Here is a 16,757-nt window from a genome sequence, read left to right as displayed (position 1 = left end):
TGAGTAATGTGAGCATTCAGGAAGACATGCTTATCAAGTCAAAGCAACATTTTGTCTACGGCTTCTCCCACACCTCCAAAACAAGAAAAATATCACCTGTAAATGTGATGGAGAATATGTACTTAGTAAAAAGAAAACAGTGAAAAAGGTCCATTAATAAATAAATGCAGAAAAGCCATAAATGAATTATTTTAAAAAGTTGTGAGATTTATTCAGATATTTGCACTAGGATCATCCTGCAGTTGTCCCTGTTTAAAGGGAGTTTTGTGATGTCTGATAATGACAATCTAGACCCCATTTTCTTATGCTTAACTCCATTCACTCAGTAAAGGTTCTGCTAAAGTACTGATATAAATAAATTCAAGTTCAAATCCATTATTTGGCTTTGGCACTAATGACTCTCCGAGGAAAGTCTTTTTCACATTCAAATGCCTCATGTTTAACCTGTCGACTTAGAAAAATTAAGCTGGCTGAGCAGTCAAGAGCTATTGAGCACTTCTGAGTATGTCTATAGGCAAATTCATTCTGTAATTTTTCTGCAGTTCAGACCATTTATTACCTGCTTACTTGTGACTTTCAGTATTGAATCTTTTTTTACTAACTAGAAAAACAGTAGAGTGATAATCAATGCATTTACAATCATGTGGGTAATAATTAAAAAGGAATAGCAGGCAAGATTAACCTGGCAAAAGCAAAAAGAGTGTCAGACTGGTGTAATTGCCTTCTAGAGAAGTAGTAGGCCTTGTCATTGGAGAGTAGTAGGTGTTCTAGCCTGACTTCACTAAACTAAGGAGAAAAATATCATGAAAAAAAATGTTACAGGGTGAATACAACATGAGATAGACAGCCAAGCCTACAAAACAGTTATCAGTAATCTACTGACAAATAATGAAAAACATGTCAAGTTACATTGCACAGGGATCTGTCATGGGATAGTGGACAAACCTTGTTATTTCTTATTACAATTTCAACAGCAAGAAGCTAGAAGAGGCTATAAATATAATGAAGGACAGTACCAAAGTCTAACTTCAATACACTGAAAATTTAGGGAAATGGTTTGGTATCCATCTAATTCTGTACTTTAAAGAACTCAGTTTTTATTTGAGCAGGAATGTTCCGTTAAACACAGGGTGAAAATTAGCTATGCAGGCAGTGCAACAAGATTTGAGGCTATAACATATTGCAGGTTGCACACATCAACTTTGCTGTCAAATGTTATGTCAAACATTTATGTTAAATACTACATAAAAGAGAAGAACAGACCATAAAGTATTCCTTCCAGTTTCTAATTTAACTACTTATCCTTGAGCAGGACACCTTCCAGGACACTACCTAATGTTCAACAGAATTCAAAAAGCAACAGAACATCAGAAATACAGCAAATAGATCAGGTGGAAGTAAATCTTGGGAGAAAAAAGAAAAAAAAAAAAAAAAAAAGAAGAGACTGGAGAGGTACAGAACAATTTTCTGTTATATAAAGCAGTGAGAAAGAAGAAATGAAACAATACACTTTCCATCTGCTGTGGCTGGGTTATCAAATTGCATACATTCGATTAAAGCCATCCCCTTGCACATACTATATAAAGAAAATACAAAAATATTCAAAGCAATGTTAAAATATAAACATTTCAAGAAGTTCTTCACTGATTTGAAGAAATTATTGAATGTATCAGAAACCCAACTGACCCAACAAAAATACTGCGTATTACTCAGAACGTACATTATTCTGTTAAAAGAAAGTATTACGCAAAAAGAGATTTCACCACTGAAAACTGAATCAAACAGAATCTAAAATTCAAAGGGCCGCATTTCCACTATTTCCACTATTTTATATTCTCTTTGTCAGCACAGCTCACCTCTAGAAGAAAAAAATCTTTAGGTAACAGGGATTCTGGGTCTGTTTTCTACAGATTATTTTTGACTCTTTCTCCTATGGAATCAGAACTTCTCAGAATATGAATCCATTGAACAGAAAACAGATAGATAGATTTTAATCAGAGAACTAGAGTACTTCTTGTACAAAGAAATGTTGTAGGAGGGGACTGTTTGTTAGAATGAGCTAGAGAAGGCCTTGCTAAGGCTTTCTTGTGGTCTCCCAATATAGAAATCATAAGAATGACTGAGAAAGATTTTTTACTAGAGTATGCAGTGTCTGGACAAGAGGTAATGGTTTTAAAAAGAAAGAAGGTAGATGTCAATTGGATATAAAGGATAAATTGTTTACTATGAAAAGACTATATTTAGGACTAGAGGGAATAGCTTCAAGCTGCGCCAGGGGAGATTCAGGCTGGATGTCAGGAAATACTGCTTCTCTGAAAAAATGGTCAGGCAGTAGAATGGGCTGCCCAGGGAAGTGGTGGAGTCACCGACCCTGGAGGTGTTCAAGGAACATTTGGATATTGTGTTGAGGGACATGGTTTAGTGAGAACTATTGGTGATGAGTGGATGGTTAAATCAGGTAATCCTGTGGGTCTTTTCCAACCTTGGTGATTCTGTGTTTCTAAGAAAAAGAGGAATGTGAAGAGGTTCTGCAGAGAAGTTTTGGAGTTCCCACCCTAGAAGTCAGGTCGGACTTTGAGCAACATGATCAAGTGAAAGATGCCTTTGCCCACTGCAAAGGTATTGGGACTAGATAATATTTAAAGGTTCCTTCCAATCCAAACCCTCTTATGATTTTGTGATTGTATGTCTCACCTCAGGAACAGCTCAAAGGTGTTAAATCATACCCATTTTAGATACTTCACCACATAATTTTGCTAAAAAAAAGCAACGTTGCAAGTAAAATAATTTTTAGTGTAAGCAGACTCTGTTGAATTAAGAGTAAGTTAAACATAGGAGAGCCTTTTACAGTGACAAAACAGCATATCATTAATCAAATCTGTTTCCTATCAAAGAGATGGCTATATGCAAATCTGTACACTTCTTCACAGAATCAGCCTTCCGATGCTCCTTCTTCTGTCTGTGTTTTAGGTGGGAGCACCACACTGTTTATGTTACAGTTGAGGGCATGCAAGTCCTAGCACATCTGTACCTGTAATCTTATTGGAAGAAGTACAAGATCACTGTATTCAAGAGCTTACATTATTGCTTGAATCACCAACTTTGATCAGCTGGCAAGAAGCCATGGAGAGCATAATCTATCAAAATCATACTGCTACCACTGAGACTTTTATAGCCCATATAAATACATTTGGTTATATTAAAAACTAAGGAATTATAATATTCCCTTCTTTCTTTTTATAAATGGAGAAAAAGGATACTAAGAGGAACTATAAAGAGTGTCATTCACTATAACTAAGTAAACCTAATGCCATTTTACAATAAAAAGCTTGTGAATTAATGCCATGCCTTAATAGAACAGTGCATCTTGGTTTTTGTTCCTTTATGCTTTGGTATTAACAAATGAAAAATAAAATAATAATAAATAAAAAAGAACTAGGAAAAAAAAAAAAGCAGGCTTTAAGTAGCATGTTAAATTACATCCTCAGAAATGTTCATACTGAAGCGCTTAATCTTTCAGAGAAATCCTTGGCCATCTGTTTGCCTAGGGTTCAGATTGCTGGATGAAAAGAAGTACAGAATACATCTCAGATTAATTTGCACTGCTTTTATTTACTGCCAGATTCTCACATAACACTGAAGTTTTGTGACAAAAAATAACCTGCAGCCGAAATGCTTATGCTTGTTTTAGTGCAATGGAAAACAGTCCCTAAGCATGAAAACAGTATTATTCTCAATAAACACAAAAACAAAAAACCTTGTCTGTGTTATAATGAAAACAGCAAATGAGAAAATAATTTTTCTCTCAACTCCAAGTTTTTATGCAATACATCCTTTTCAGCACAATTATTAATTTCATGAAGAATGCAAACCAAGACAAAAAGCAACATGAAAGACCAAAAGCCCTCTTCACTACTTTCTCTTGTACCTGCAGAGACTTAAGCCATTATACATAATTGTAATGCACTGACGTCAGTTGCTGTAGCTCTGGCCTCCATAAAATTTTGGGCTTTCCAAATTTCCATTCCTTTGAGGATGAGGTCACATAGTTCACTTGAGCAATAAGCACAAAATTATAGAATTACCTTAACATAAGCATGGAGGTCTAAGAGATATTGCATTTTACAGGGATTTAGGTTATCCTGCATGTTCCATTGCAGATTATATATGGCCATTTTTGCTGAAATGTTTGCCAGGTAATTTTCTTTTTTTTAATTGAAAAACATTCAGCCTCAAAAATAAAATAATTTAATCTGTCAGATTTTTTATATGCTTACAGGTAAATCCGAGGCATCCAAAGTTCAAGTAATAATGCCATTAATGCTTACAAGTATAAACAAATGGATAAATATAAAAGATAGATAAAAATATACATAAACTTATAGTTAAGAATTATGCTAGGTGAACTTCTACTGTTTTATTTCATATTTCTATTGTAAGAGCATTAGTGGCCCAAAGACACTTAATGGGGCTTTCCAGAGGGGCCTAACTACTTCAGAACCCAAGTCTGAACTTTTGTTTGTTTTTTTTGTTTGTATACGGCATCCACATTTGTAATTCTCTATCAACACTGCAATCATAATCTTTAATGTAGGTCCCCATCATACTGAACCTATCATAAACAGTGAAAAAGTGTTCTCTACTCTGATAAGATTAACAATAACGCCTTTGGGAGGCTAAAGAAAACAGAAGTAAACATTGAATTTATCTACAATACGGACAGAATTATCTGTAAAGTTGATCAGAAGTCAGAAGCCTAATAATGAAGAAATGTCAGTTTTCTCTATGGCTCCTTGAAGGCGGAAACTTTAAGATAAGCTTTCAGCATAGATGACTCCATAGATTTGCAGATCCTAACTGATTTTCTGATATGACAGATCTTCCTGATATGGTAAATATATAGCCTATTTTATACAGGTTTAAAGTTCTTATTTCTGTTTGCTATGGTTAAGAAGAAGGAGCTAATAAATTGGTATAGCTCTCATGCACAGAGAAATTTCAGATTTTTCACATGTAAAATTTTTACCATTATCCAATTCCTTCTTAGCGCTAACAATTTCTATCCTGTAGTCCTATGTCAATAAATAACATCTAGGTAATCACAGAATCACAGAATTAGAGGGGTTGGAAAGGACTTCAAGAAATCATCGAGTCCAACTGCTAAAGCAGGTTCCCTACAGCAGGTCACACAGGTAGGCATTATGAAAGGTCTCAGATATCTCCAGAGGAGACTCCACAACAGGAACAGCCTGTTCCTCTTCTCCATCACTCTCAAAGTAAAGTTCTTCCTTAAAAAAAATATGTGCCTTAGAAAAGTTTATTTTTATTTTAAATTAAAATTTTAAATATATTATTTAAACACTATTAGTGATGTTACATGCAATCTTATTCTGTCATACTATTGGTATGCTGCTCTACTCAGAAGAAGATGCATATCTTTCAGTAATGAGAAGGACCAACATAGTCATCTATTTTGTACTCCTATGTTGCTCAAACCAACATGTCTTCTTGATTTCGAAATTGAATTTAGCAGCATCTACTGAATGTACGACAGATGTTTCAGGAGAAAAACATTTTTATTTAAAGATAATGATAAACTCTGATACTGATCTTCTCTGATCATGTAATTGTTCTGATATTTAAAAGGTACATTTAAATTATATTTAAAGGAAAGACTGAAATTTTCAGGTGGCATAGGAATTAGATTTGACCTTTCTGTTAGGCTGCCAGTTCAAATCACTGTCAACCTGTGCTGAATTTTGAATGCCTCACTTCACACTCTGATAGCTGAATGAATGTTTCTGAGTAATTAATGAATACTTTTACCTTTCTCTTCATAGAAAGTGTTTTTTGGTGGTTTTTTTTTTTTTTTTTGTTTGTTTGTTTTGTTTTGTTTTTGTGTGTGTGTGTTTTTGTTTTGGTTTGGTTTGGTTTTTGTTTTCTGGATCTTTTTGTAAATCAAGCAGAAGGAAAAGATGACTCAGCAAGATAGTTTTGGAGAGCAAACTCCTATAGTTCCAGACTGTTTCTCACAATTCAAAACAACACTTAGCTGCCAGCAATGCACAGAGTGTTATACTATCATCACAAGGCAATATTTGTTCTCTCCACACAGCTGTGTTTTGAAATGAATAAAATAAACGACTTTATCCTTCTAATGCTTCCCTTAAATGGTAAGACAAGTTTTTAAATAAAATCTGAGAGAAAACTCTGAAACTGTATTAGTTTTAATTGTCTCTTCTAGGCTAAGGGTTTTGGGTTGCTTTTGCAAGATTTTACACTGATGTAAAAATACCTCAGACTCATCATCAGGGTCAAAAATGTTCTTATGAGAATTCATTCATTCCTACAAAAGAGTGATTTCCAAGAGAGAAAATATTGCTACGTTGAAGGCAGAAGTTATGAATTAGCATCAAAAATCCCATGCTATTGATCTTATCCATATATTACTTCAAATATATACAACTGAGAGAAGGAAAAGTGCAACTGTTACAGGGAAAATTACACATTTGGCATAAAAGTTAAACTGAAAATTCTCCACAGATGAACCAACTTTAAATTCTATGTCAAAATCACATTAAAAACAAACCAAAACAAACAAGAACAAAACAACCACCACCAACAACAAAACAGACATAGAAAAATATATCTACAAAGGGTGTGAGAAGATTGTGTGACCTTAGATTACAATTACACATTTGATTTTGCTATATGAAAAAAACATAACCACATCAGAATGCAGTTGTTTTCAAAGGAAATAACAAACTCTAAAGTCTCAGTTCTTTTAGGAAAATGTAAACAACACAGTTTAAAACCAAAGAAGAATATGCGAAATGCAAACAATGGTGAGTGTGAAAGATGCAGACAAAAGGAGTCAACATCTAGAACGGACAAAGGTGAAGGTCTCATGATGGAACTGATAAGTCTGCAAAAAACAGAACCTTTCTCAAATGAATGTTTTTGAACAGAAAAGTATATGCATAGAGAAGAAATTAAACACATATAATTTGTTCATTGGGAGCAACACTGCATCACCAGAAACCACAATTTTTTTACGGCAATCTTTAAAGCTAACTGAATTGAGAAACTGGGACATTATCAGAAAGCAGAATATGTTTTCTTGAACAAGACAACGTGACATTTGAAGATATAATAAATTAATCTGAGAATGATACCTCATGTTGGGTTTTCTAGGCAGGTAAATCCATTACTGTATTATTGGGTTGATACTTCTGAATTAATTTGAACTTCCAGTAAATCTACTTCGAAGTAAATAAATGAAAACAAAAACCAAAACCAACCAACCAAACAAAACCTCTTATATAGTGCCAAAAATCATGCAAAGGACTAAGCCCAGAATTCATCAGACCAAATTCTTTAATCCATAGCATAAATGTATTATTATAAGTTATTTATTTAAATTCTCTTTACAGACAGTGGAGAGCATAATGCTATTCTTGAACATGATTGACCTCACCTCCTGGAGTAGCCATCTAAAATAGGTTGGATGAATCATGCCCTGGACCTTTTATTTTCCTTTATTGACCCTAATGGGGTCTAACTCAGAAGTAGTCAAATGACATAAAACTGTCTGTGTCTCTTTCAACAAGTGTAAACTGTGCACTATAAGATGGAAGAATCCTAGTCCATGAGGGTTAAAGTAAAAAATCAGCATCCAATGTTGTAAAACAAAGAGACACTGCCTATAAAATAGTTGAAGAGCAAGCAAATGTAGCTCATCACTGCCCTCCTGCCTTCCATACGAAAAAAGTTAAAATAATAGGCAGAGTTATATAAAATTATTTTTTTTTTAATTCCACCATAAAGTTATAAAAAAGTAACATAATTAAAGAATACAATTACTAAACGTGTAATCCAAATATGCATCTGAAGTTCTGAGATGTAACAATCTACAGGTCAACTGTTACAAGTTTAAATCCTTTTGAAGGAAGTATGATTTTAAGACCATTTCATTTGGTTTCTGGTATTCATTCCCTGATGGTTTTGTGTGAAATGCTGTTAAAAGCATTTAAAGGACATTTTGAAAATGCTGAAGAATCATATGGCTTCTTGGCATTACTATATTACAGATCAGCACTCTGAAAGTTGGCATGGAAATAGCTGAAATATTACTTGATTAAAATCTTAGAATCAGATTATCTGATTACATATCAGTAAACAGTAGAAGTAGTTTGTTGTAAAATCATATTAAGACACATAAAAACATCCAATCAAATATACTGTCGATTTATCAGAGCTAAACTGTTTTCAGTAGTAAGAAAATGTAAACAAATAAGATAGCAACAGGTAAAAAGTCTGCTTGTCTAAATTTATTACCATCCAGTTCTCATTTTATGGTAGGAAATTTCTAGGATAAAGTTAGTACCCTTTGTATATCCATTCTTTCCCAAAGAAATTTTACACAAAGGCAATTTTTTTTCAATACTGAATGGCACAGGCACTCTTTTTGACCTAAGGATCTTCCATAGCAGTCACATTCACTTAGATGCCTTAGGGCATTCCTAAGAAGCAGGTGTTTCTTTGTTCCTTTTTTTTTTTTTTTTTTTTTTCTTTCTTCTGCACTAGCTTTTTTTTTTTCCCCTACTAAAATCAGAATCACAGAATTATCAGGGTTGGAAAAGACCTAAAAGATCATCCAGTCCAACCATCACCAATACTTCCCAGCTAAATCATATCCCTCAACACAATGTCCAAACGTTTCTTGAACACCCCCATGGTCAGTGACTCCACCACCTCCCTGGGCAGTGCATTCCAATGCCTGACTACCCTTTCTGAGAAGAAATACTTCCTAATGTCCAGCCTGAACCTCCCCTGTCGCAACTTGAAACCATTGCCTCTAGTTCTATCACTGTCTACATGAGAGAAAAGGCCAACCCCCAGCTCACCACAACCTCCCTTCAGGAAATTATAGAGAGCTATAAGGTCACCCCTGAGCCTCCTCCAGGCTGAACATTCCCAGCTCCCTCAGCCGCTCCTCATAAGGCCTGTGCTTCAGACCCCTCACCAGCTTCGTAGCCCTCCTCTGAACACATTCCAGGGCCTCAATGTCTTTCTTGCAGTGAGGGGCCCAAAACTAAACACAGTACTCGAGGTGTGGCCTCACCAGGGCTGAGTACAGGGGGACAATTACCTCCCTGTTCCTGCTAGTAACACTGTTTTTGATGCAACTCAGGATGCCATTGGCCTTCTTGGCTACCCGGGCACACTGTTGGCTCATGTTCAGCCGTGCATCAATCAGTACCCCCACGTCTGTTTCCTCCACACAGTCCTCCAGCCACTCCACCCCAAGCCTATAGCACTGCCTGGGGTTGTTGTGGCCGAAGTGCAGGACTCGGCATTTGGTCTTGTTGAACGTTATCCCACTAGTTTCAGCACAGCTCTCCATCCTGTCCAGAAATGAGATTATTCCTCTGCTGCATTTTACTATGTATTGCACATATTCTATCTATCTTCCTGAATATAATTTCTGTTTGTAATGGATGAAGAATATTAGTTCAGTATCTCTTTTCATGGAATATTTCCATTAAGCAGGGGAAACTGTGAAATTATGAGAACACACATTTAGTAACTTCCGAGTCACTTTGGTGTAAAATACTGCTTATTCTCTGCTGACAGACTCAAGCATTGCACCACTGGTATTGTTGAGGAATAAATAAGCAAGTCAGAAGCACGATTTGGATAGAAAATCTAAAAAATAAATAAAAAAATTAAAAATCCCTAGCAGTATGTTGACTTTTGTTGTTGTTGTTGTTGTTTTTGTTAACACATACTCTGATTTTGGGATTGATTCCAAGTAATGAGTGGCATTATTTTATCATTAGGTAAAGGGAAGTCATGCACAGTAAAATACCATTTTTTGCATTACATTTTTCTGTGTTTCCAATAGGGAATCTTCTGCCTTACTGTACATATATAAACCAACCTTATTTAGTACATCTTTTGTAATCCTGTATCCTAGAAGAAGTAACATCATTTTCTACAGGTATTTTCCTGAGTCATTGTTTTATGATTTTGGTTTGTTTGTTTGTTTTTGTGTGTGTGTATATGTTTGTTTTTTAATCTTTTAATTTCAGTCTGAAATATGAATTTATTCTTCATCTGGAAGAACCAAACTTTCACAGAGTACAGCAGTATGTTAAATGATTATAAAAGTAAAGGTTAAGATCCTCTGCTGCTACAAATGAGTACAGCATCATAATCACTGGGGGAATTAAACTGATTTCTACCCACCAGGTCAGTCTTCACACTTCTGCACTTTAGTTTCATCATTTTATTTGTGCTTGGGTGAGAGAGAGAACTATAGAAACAGTACCTGTTTGTATTTGAAGAGATATTCCTATATTCACAAGCCTTTATTGCCTTATCATGGACCTATCAATAGTATAGAGTAAAGGAGTAATTGTGACAAGCTTGGTAATCATTCAGGAAAGGAAAAGTATCACTGCAGCATGGTGGTTTAGAAACCCTAGGGAGATGTAGACACAGAAATTTGCCGGCTCAGCTGCTGTGTAAATTATTCAAATGGAAGTCTGTGCACTTTAAGAATGGAACTATCAAAATGGATCTGTGCAGGAATGCAAACCTGAAGTCTTATAGTTACAGAGACTGTGCAATACCAGTCACACCTAGAAACACCCACAGAACATAAAACTATATAACTCATTCCCTCTCCTGAAGCTCAAGCTCAGCACATCCTGCCAGTCACCACAAGCTTATCTTCCACACATGTGCTTGTCCTAAAGAGTGTGTTTGTGTGGAGCAGCTTCCACTACAGAGCCAGCTGTTTATGAAGCCAGAGAGTTAAGGACCAAGCACTATCCACAAAGCATGAACTTTTCAGTAGCTATGTGACTTCTTAGGCTGTTAAGAGACAGAAGTACACATCTGTTTAAAAACGGATCTCATGTTGTATGATTGAGAAAGTAAACCATAACATTTGCACTATTCTTTATGCTTTTTAGGTTTAATAGGAGGTACTGGGGCTGATTGACAGTATGGCATCTCTTTAAGGCGTTACTTACATCCATACTCTTCAAAAACTTTTGGAACATGTGCAAATAAGGTTCTTCCCATTCTAGATAAACTTTGGAGGAAACCAAGTAGTTTGAAACCTGATACAGGTGTCCGGTCCACTGACAGAGTCACTGCCTCATGGCCAACAAATACATTCAAGTTGCTCGGGGAGAAATGAGACATTGGATCAGAAGTAGGGACAAGAAACCATTGCTCCCAGCTACCCTGGGGAGAAGCTGCTAGGTAGGACTGGCAGGGCTGTAGTGTCCACATGACAGTGGAGGCCACCAGATATCCAGGACTGGTCACAAACCATTCTGTCTGGATCTGAAACCACTGAGAGTTCTGTGGGCTGTAAATGTTGGTGGACAGGGGAAACACACAAAGCCCCTGCTGAGGGAAAAGGAAGGAAGCATCCAGGACAGGGACAGGGACAGGGACACAGACATGGACATGGACAGGACACAGGCAGGTCTTGAGGGACTGAGGCCTATAAGAGACATGCTGGGGCAGGGCAGGGGGACTAAGGAAGTGGGCAACCTCCAAATCAATTAGAAGAACATCAGAAATAAGCCATAGCAGGTACAGCTCCAGCCTCCTGTAGTTCTGGTCTTCTCCTCACAGGAAAGTGTCAACTATTTTTTTTTTTTTTTTTCATTCCTTTCAATACCCAAATGAACAATCAGGGTTGAACAAATACAAAGAACACTGGAACAGGATGCCCAGAGAGGCACGGAGTCTCCTTCTTTGGAGATATTCAAGACCTGTCTGGATGCCTACCTGTGAGACCTGCTGTGAGACCTGCTGTAGGGAACCTACTATAGCAGGAGACTAGTCTTGATCTCCAGAGATCCTTTCCAACTTCTACAACTCTGTGGTTCCGTGGATCAGAAGTTTGTGCTCTTTGGCACTAGAGTGTGTTGGAAGATGTAACTGTGTGCAAGTCACCAAAGGGTTTATCAGACGCTTTGATAGGCCCTATCACTGTGAAACCTTGGGAGACCAGAGTGTGAGACCAAGAGCAAGCGGTGTTTGTTTGTGTCTAAAGATAGACAGGAGGTTCTTTTTATATGCATTGTTAATCCTGTTACTCTTAAGAAACCTTTCATCCTTTATCACTGTTGTCTGGGAGAAGCTAGGACCAATTAAGGGATTAGAGGAACTCTTAGAAGAACAGGGTTTTCTTGTTTGAATTGAATGGTATATAAGACATATGTTGAACACAATAAAGTAGAACTATTCCGATGCTATAAGAAACTAAGAGATCTCTCTAACTCCACTGAGCACCAACAGTAGACGAAGTGAAAAATCTCAAATACTTCATCCTGAGACACCAATGTGAAACTTTTCACCTTTCCCACTCCGGAGTGTAGTCTGCAGCTCTGACAAATCCTGTTGCAGATATATCAGCTACAGGCATTTATAGGGTGGAAGTCGGAGGCAGAACAAGCAAAAGCTAACGGGCATAGCGGTACTGACAGAAGGGCAACATCCGTGTCGGTATGAGACGCAGCTACAACAGACTATTTATTATTCAGTGCAAAAGCTGTTCAGAGGACCGGGGTTTCTTTTGCCAACTACATTAATACCAGCTTCGGAGCTGCTGAAGGGGAAGAGAGGCTCTGCGCAGTACTCGATCCCTCCCGCCAGCAGCCGCTACCCGCCTGCTCCCAGCGCCATCTAGCGGAAAGGACACCCGTCGTTCACCCAGGATAAGAAAAGGGAAGATAGATAGGTTATGATAGCGCTATAATAGTCACGATGTTACCGGATGTAACTAGAAATTATATCTTAATCCTGCATGATCTAGATAGAGTTTTTCTTTAAAATATATATATATATATTATTAATAATAATTTTAACTGGACCGATGATCAATCAGACTAAAAATATTTAGTCTATTATTATTACATTTTTAGAAATTAATCTATATTCTCACCAATAGAAAGTTGAAAGATAGTTTGTAAGATACTTAAGCTAATGAGCCTTTCTCAGGGAAACATGAATTCTTTTGGCTGTTATTGCAAAGAGCAGTCAGAAAATAATGTATTTTCAATATTACAGTAATTGTCAGTACAATTACAGTCACAGAATCATAGAATCGCTTAGGTTGGAAGAGACCTTAAAGCTCATCTAGTTCTTACCTCCTTGCCATGGACATGGTTTCCATCCACCAGATCAGGCTGCCCAGGGCCCCATCCATCCTGCCCTTGAATGCCTCCAGAGATGGTAATTCCACAACCTTTCTGAGCAGCTTGTTCCATTACCTCACTGCCCTCTCAGTAAAAAATAATAATAATTAAAAAAATAAAAAAATAATAATAATAATAAAATCTTCCAAACATCTAACTTAACTCTCCACCTTTAGTTTAAAATCCTGCCCCTTGTCCTATCACTCTCAGGCCATGTAAAAACTTGTTCCCACTCCTGATTATAAGTGTCCTTCAAGTACTGAAAGGCTGATGCAATGAGATCCCCCCCAGAGCCTTCTCTTCTCCAGGCTGAACAAGCCCAACTCCCTCACAGCCTTTCTTCATAGGGGAGGTGCTCCAGACTTCTGACCATCTTCATAGCCCTCCTCTGGACCTACTCCAACAGCTCTGAATTCTTCCTGTACTAGGGACCCAAGGCTTGGACACAACGAAATACACTTCAGCCTACAGCACTTTATGAATGTAGGTAAGTGTGAGCCACAATTGACCAATCTGTCTTTATTCATATGAGTTCTTATTTTCAGGAAAAAAAATGGTGTAACAGGAAAACACCCAGATAATAAAGGCTCACAAATGCTCAAAGTAATATTCAGTACAAAGAGATCAGTAATGACATGTAAGAGAAACTGATAACTTGTGGGTAGGTAAATCCCAGTAGTGTGAGATCCAGGAAGTTTTTTCTATTTGCTAACAAAAAAAAATCAAGAAAATACTTAAGTCTCTTTAATTTGTGCATGTCCTACTCATGAACTGCTTGACATAGACTGATAACATAAGTTAAGTGAAGGAAAATTATTTATGTTTTAATTTGATAAAAATAACTATTTAAAAAAAAAAAAAAAAGTATGCAATGGACTCAAGGAAAAAATGCCTGGGAACAGATCTCTTACTGTTTTCATGTGACACAAATGCACACACACACACACACCACCACCACCACCAATGTAGGTGGAGTAAATTCAGTATTAATATAATACAACTCTGCCTAGTGGGAAAGTTTCTTCAAGTTAAGAGCCGATTATGTGCTGAGGCCCTTGAGGCTACCTGGAATTGTAATAGATTTTGGTTCTGTATCATAACTTGCAAGTTTTGTACCAGTGGTTTTCTGTTTTCTTCCTTCTGTGAACTGAAGAAGTTGTTTGTTGTTTTGTTATTGTTGTTGTTTTGTTTGTCTGTTTTTAACTGAGGTAACACATCCTACATTGAGCAATTTTAAGTCAATCAAAGAATTAAAAACAAAAAAGTTGCTGAAAACCAGAGTTTAGGCAACCAGTCTTGAGGTAAATCTGTAGGACGAGCTAAGAATCAGTTTCCATCTGCTGGATGGCTTTTCTTTGTGTTTTTTTTCTTCCTTGTAAAAATACTTTCAATTCAAAAATACTCTATTTTTTTCTCCCCCTAGTGGAATTAGAAGAAATACTGCATCCTACGTTTCTCTATGCATGCCGCTGTTTCCATTTTCCAGCATCTCTTCACAAGAGCGGAGCTGCTGAGAACTCACGACTTCCATGAATCTTCACTAGCATTCAACAAGATAGCTAATTTCAAGTGGCACTGAACAAAAACTACAACCAAGCTTTCAAGTTAGCGTTGATTTATAACTGAGTTAAATACCTGATATTCTTTAATCAGTACCTGGAGGGAATTAAGTACCACAAAGTGGAATTCACTATAATATCCTTGGTAAGTAACTTGCAGCCTAAAATAGCTAATAGAAAAGTCTGGGAAGATTGAAATGAATGCTGAGTCCCCTCTGTGGTGCTGTAGCAGCTAATTGACAGCTACAGAGGAACTCCTGTGTTACATCAGGTTAACAGAGACAGCCACTCTCCAGCTCCCAGGAGCTAATATCAACACTTTTGAAGACTTTTTTTCTTTTTTTAGTTTAAGGTGTTTAAAATGTATAACTTACAAGCTGACATAATTAATCCACAAAATCAGTATTTTAAGCATTCACTCAAGCTGAACACTGCCATTCAATAGGTATGTAGAGACCAAAGTTTTCTGAGTTCTCTGCTCATGACCTAAAGAGGCTGAATAGAGAAGCAGATGTCTTCTTTCCCTGAGGTTATTCAATTTTCAGACCACAAAAGCACAGGTTGAAAGTTCATCTTCACAACAAGATACTCTCCTGAGAAATGGAAGAGTGGAGAGGATAGGGAAACAGTTTTTACCCATGTAGTCTGAAGTTTTGAATTAAGGTAAGGATAGCAAATGTTTTCTGTGTGATCGTCATTTGAATAGAAATGGCTTGAGTGTGAAATAAATGCAATCGGTATCAGCACATGCTCAGTGAACTATGTGGACACATAATGTGTTTTCCCTTCAAAAGATAGATAAGCATTTAGTTTAAAGGTACGGAATTAGATGATCATTAGAGGCCCATTCCAACTCAATGCATTCTATATTACTATAAAAATGTCAAGACGTTCATGCCTGTCAAGAAGAAACAACTCTTAAACATGCTCCGAAAACAACCTTTAGGTATCTTCAGAAAATTACTAGAGGAATGTATGTTAAACACATATGTTTAACCTGTAAATATTGAAAATTTCCTCATATCCCTGGAGAGTTTAGGTGTACTAAGGGTCGTCAAGAAGGTCCATGTTTGTATCTTGCATAATGTCTGACTGGTCATACAAGATGTTAACCCTCCTTGGTCTCAGTCATACCATTTTAACAGGTGTATGATTATCATGATGGTGATGATGAATTCTAAAAGCAGATCTTGATCATGAAGGGTGAAATGAAAGTCTAGTGACAGATTTACACAAAGACAGATAACATCTAGACAAAGTAAATATGGCAGAGAAATAAAATTGCTATGTTGTAACATAAGTAAGTCCTACAAAATAAAGACAGATGGATAAGCAATCTAACCCACTCAGTCATCCCACCCTATTTCTCATTCTGAGCATGAGTAAAAGGACAAGTGCTACCGAATCACTTCCTTGCTCCTCATGATATTGTATTTATTGAGTGTATTTTAAATGTAGATGTGGGTGTTCTCTACGTATGTTAGGAACAAGAAAACTGACTGAGTAATAGTCAGCCTAACAGAAACATTTTAGTTATGAACATCACCATTTAGAAATATATTTATGGGAGCTGGAATTCAACATCTTATAAACAAATGCAACTGTGTTCCACAGCCATATCTCAGCTTGGTTCTGAGGCTGAATTTCAAGTTGTTTTTTGTGACACACACACACACACACACCATTATGGACAAGTGCATTTATAAAACTAAAGAATTTGAGCCGAGTCAATGTTTTAACAGTCTAACAGTTCAAGTTATGTAATTGAAACAGAGCAGTCATAATAATAATACAATCAAAACTGTTCACACAGAGCTCTTTTTACCTCAGTTACTCTGGCATTATGCTCATGCTGTTGATGTTCCTCTTGTCCTAAGGTTCAAATCTGCTAAAGTCTCAATATTGCCTTCCTCAGCCTCAATTGACATCACAGGCTGTTGCACACAAAGCAGGAACTTCCCAGGTTTGCTAG

Source organism: Excalfactoria chinensis, chromosome 1, assembly GCF_039878825.1.
Source record: "Excalfactoria chinensis isolate bCotChi1 chromosome 1, bCotChi1.hap2, whole genome shotgun sequence".
Classification (NCBI taxonomy): Eukaryota; Metazoa; Chordata; class Aves; order Galliformes; family Phasianidae; genus Excalfactoria; species Excalfactoria chinensis.
The sequence above is the reverse complement of the archived record's forward strand: the minus strand, read 5'-3'. Positions refer to the sequence as shown.